The sequence below is a fragment of the Chrysochloris asiatica genome, unplaced genomic scaffold, assembly GCF_000296735.1.
Source record: "Chrysochloris asiatica unplaced genomic scaffold, ChrAsi1.0 scaffold00010, whole genome shotgun sequence".
Lineage (NCBI taxonomy): Eukaryota > Metazoa > Chordata > Mammalia > Afrosoricida > Chrysochloridae > Chrysochloris > Chrysochloris asiatica.
The window spans coordinates 19,916,226-19,920,491 of NW_006408528.1; the positions used below are offsets into that span (position 1 = coordinate 19,916,226).

The 4,266-nt window shown below is 35.5% G+C and overlaps 1 pseudogene; it reads right to left on the bottom strand.

Moving 5' to 3' along the window:
* Positions 1 to 3,508: 3,508 nt before the first annotated feature.
* Positions 3,509 to 4,238, bottom strand: LOC102832682 (annotated as a pseudogene).
* Between the last annotated feature and the right edge of the window lie 28 nt (positions 4,239 to 4,266).

Here is a 4,266-nt window from a genome sequence, read left to right on the forward strand (position 1 = left end):
TTTTAATTTTAATTTAAATAACACTTTTCAAAGACCATAAAATTCTGGAGTTCATCAGAATTTATTACACCATAAGAGAAGTTGGGTGCTTTGGAAATACATTAATTCTTTTATGAAATTTGGCTTTTGTCACAGAACCAGTTATTTGTTCAATGACTCCATGACCTAAGAGAGCTCATTTGTTTCCCAAAGTGAATATTCACTCTTGGGAGAGTCTTTCAAATTAGGAAGTTGCAGTTCAGGTTTTGTGGAGAAAGGCTGATGATAAAACAGCACTTTCCTCCTTCTATTTTAAATAAATCATTAGCTTTTTACATCTCAAAACTGATTTTGTTATTTATGTGAATTAAGATAAACTGAAAAAGTAACTATCCAATGTTATTAAATCTGAAAAGTGTGACCTTGAAAAGCTTATAGTCATCCATTTTATTTTTATAGAAAGAAATTCTTTTCGAAAAGATGAGATGTGAAGGTGATGAATATGTAATAATGTTTTCATACACTTGCCAATTTAATGTGTTTGCATAAATATTTAATACATCAATCTTTTCAAGAAGAACATGTTCTGCATTGTAATGTATCTTTTCTTTTTCATTAAATTGGCCTATTTCCAAATTCCTCAGAGAAAATTTTATTACTTGGTGGACATTTCCAAGACAGTGATCAAGTCTCCTTATATTGTGAATGTGTAACAAAATATAGTTTTTATTTAGACTCTATGCTATATACATGGGAGAAAGATGAGGCTTCCTGTTTCTAGGAAAATGTATAGCTTCAGAAATCTTATGTAGGATCTTTGTTAGTCAGAACCAACTCCATGGCACTTAACAAAATATGTGATTCATAAAAGTAAAACCTATGTTAGTAAATTTAGTATTATGAAATGCATAATTAAATCAAACATTAAGAGTGAAAAATTTGTTTTGGAAGTATTTTAAAGCTCAGTCCAAAAGCAAGAAGATATTTGAATAATGCTAATGACACAACTTCTTCTAGGTTTGAGTTACTTAGATAAAGCATGTGAACTATTACCATGAAATTTAACTTGACTGTCTTCAAACAATTATCTCTTTAAGGGTCTCTTCAGCTAAATACAATTCCTCTTTAAACTAATCTCTGTAAATACTATTCAAATTCAATTTCCCTACCAAAATAAGATATATTTCTTGTTATTTCATATGAAGGTAATAGAAAAGTATTGCCACAATGGTCACAATTTATACATGCCTGAATTTCCAAACATATGTCTAAACATATCTGTGACATCAGAGCATGGCTGTGGACAAATTCTCTCAGTAATACAATTGTTTTAGTCCCATTAGTGTGCCTACATATATGGTGGTGGTAGTATATGCCATGAAATTGCTGCCAAATCATAGTGATCCTACATAGGAATTCCAAGGCTGTAAATCTTTAAGGAGCAGAAAGTCTCATCTTTCTCCCACAGAATGGCTGGTAGTTTCAAACTGTTGACCTTGAGGTTAACAGATCATCTTGTAGCCTATATATATATATATCATTGTTTTTAAGTGCTATTGAGTCATTTCTGACTCATAGTGACACTTTATATAGGATTTCAGAGGAGCAGCTGCTAAACTTGAACTGTCAACCTTGTGGTTCAAGCTGACCTTGCAATCCAGTGCATTAATCCACAGCACCACACCAGGACTCCATATATGACTCAGAAATTATCTGTACTCTGGTTATATTAGAACACTCATTGACGTTCATGGTTGAGGTCAACATTGAGCATGATTCTGTCAAATAGATTAGTGACAGTGGATTCTGTGGCAAATCAGTTGCAAATCAGCCATGTCTCTGCTTATGAAATAATATATGGCAGACTTGGGTTTCGAAAGTTTATGTGAGATGGGGACTGAAACAACTCATGGGAGAGCATAAACAGAAGTGTTTGGACATCTGAAAACAAAATTTGGACTGATATTCAAAGAAAGGTAAAAGTTTCTTTTAAAAAAATCATTACTGGTGACGAGACATGAATTCATCACTCTGAACCTGAGAATAAATGGCAGCATATGGAATGGAAACATCCTCAATCACCGACAAAGAAAAAGTTCAAAATTCAACTATCATCTGGAAAATTGATGCTTTCAGTTGTCTGGGATCCCCACGGGCCAGTATTGGAACACTATCAGGAAAAATGTTCAACAATCAACAGTGCTCATTACAGTGAGATGATCACTGAAGACCTGAAGCCTAAACTTCAGATGAAATGCAGAGGACTGCTATCCAAGGGCCTTGTGATCTTGCATGATAATGCACATTCAGAAATCTCTGCCCATACTGCTGGCACTCTGCAAAACCTTCCTTTTGAGGTGTTAAAGCATCCTCCCTTAGTCCAGATGTTGATCCACTGGCCTTTCACTTGTTTTGTTCCCTGAAAGCAGCCCTTGGATGAAGATTCACTTCTGATGAAGAAATGAAGATACAGTTGTCACAACTCAGCTTAAAACATTTGTGGGTTTTTTTGAGTTTCACATTAATTGGTACTTTATTTGCTTCAAACCTAGACAACATGGTCAGTTTGAGAAGAAATTCACTGTGATATATAGATTGATCTTGCCATTTAAATTCTAGGGGTTTTTTTCATCTATTTTTGTCAGGTGTAGGAGTGGGAATGGAAATATACTTGGTAAAGTTTATCCAAGAAACAGAACAGATACACATATATTTTAAAAACATGAATGAACCATTAGAGAATGGGATCTGAAATCAAGAGTGATTTCAGTTTGGCCACCCCTGCCTTTTTTTTCTTTTTCCTTTTTAAAAATATAGGTTTCTCAAAGACTGCAGCAGGATAAAGGATCACTGGCTTTCATCTCAGAAATAACAATTTACGCCCCATCAACAAGGCTGGTCAATCCTGTTCTCCACACCCTCACCCAAGATAAAAATATGAATAGTGTATGTAACAGCTCAGAGTTCATCTTCATCTCCTACCTGCCTCTCATCAGTGGAAGTTTAAAATCATGATTAAAAAAAAAGACATAGAAGCTCATGTACATAGGTCATAAAAGCTCATATTAGAGAACAATTGATTTTTTTTTTTTTTAAGTACAGGCAGGGAAAGAAGCAATAATTGTTCATTTAAACCTTTCTGCATTTTTTTATTTTTTAACTTGTAATCATTTAGCAAAAAGCAAAATGTTTATAGTGTTCATCTTAAATCTTACTGCTTTACCCCCTGTGGTATGCCTTCCATTAAAATAAAGAGATGGAGCCCTCAATCCTGTGATTCATTTAGCATGGCTTTCATTGGAGACTGGGGGGTGGGGGATGGGGAGAGAAGACAGCATCCAAAAAGTAACTTACACATACAAAGATTTTGTTTTGTGATCAAGAGAGAGAGAGAGAGAAAATATTATCTTCAACAAATGGAAGAAAACATTCAAAGGTCATCTTTAAAGCCATAGCCAAACCGTTTTATCTTAAGGAGGTTCTCTTTCTTTTTTTGCTAATAAAATCTCTCCCCAAACCATCATCACTTTTAATCATCCCCAGACTGTGCTTCATCTTCAGACCCTTCATCCCCAGATTTTTCTAGTGGAGGACTGACAGATGTTTTCTTTTCTGAAGGGTTTTCTGGTTCCTCATCGTCTTCTTTGGGGAAAGGAGTTCTTTCCTTTGGTGTCTTTGAACCTGTGGGACGACCCACTTTCTCCTTGCCTTTCATTGGACTTGGCATCACTGTTGCCAAAACACTGGATTTGGGCATTTTCTTTTCTTTTCGCTCAGGTTTGGATTTCTTAGCCACTTTTTTGTTTTTCTTTTTTGAACTGCATAGTTACTGTCGTCATCGTATTCCATTAGGAAGTCTTCATCACTGCCAAATCTTTTTCTTGGAATGGTTCCTCCTCTCCTCCTCTTGTTCTTCATCACTGCCTTCATCTTACATGAACATTTCTCTCTGCTTAGAAACTGCTTTAGAAGCTGCCTGTTATTGGTGGCGTACATTTTTATGATCTTTTTCATCTTCACGATCAACTCCTGAGTGACAGTCATCCTTTTTAGTCTTCAAATCTTTATCATCCAAGTCCTCACTGTCTTCCTGTGAAGTCTTTGCAGACTGCCCCTTATTTTTAGCTTCTCGAGGAGATGATCGCATTTTCTTTCTTAGCTGGAGAACCCGAATCTCTGCCATAATCTTCATCAGCATCATCAAATTCCTAAAACTGTGAATAATCAACGATGGTTCTATTTCTGACAGACCGAGACATGTTTGCTGTCAAAACAGGACCCAGACGA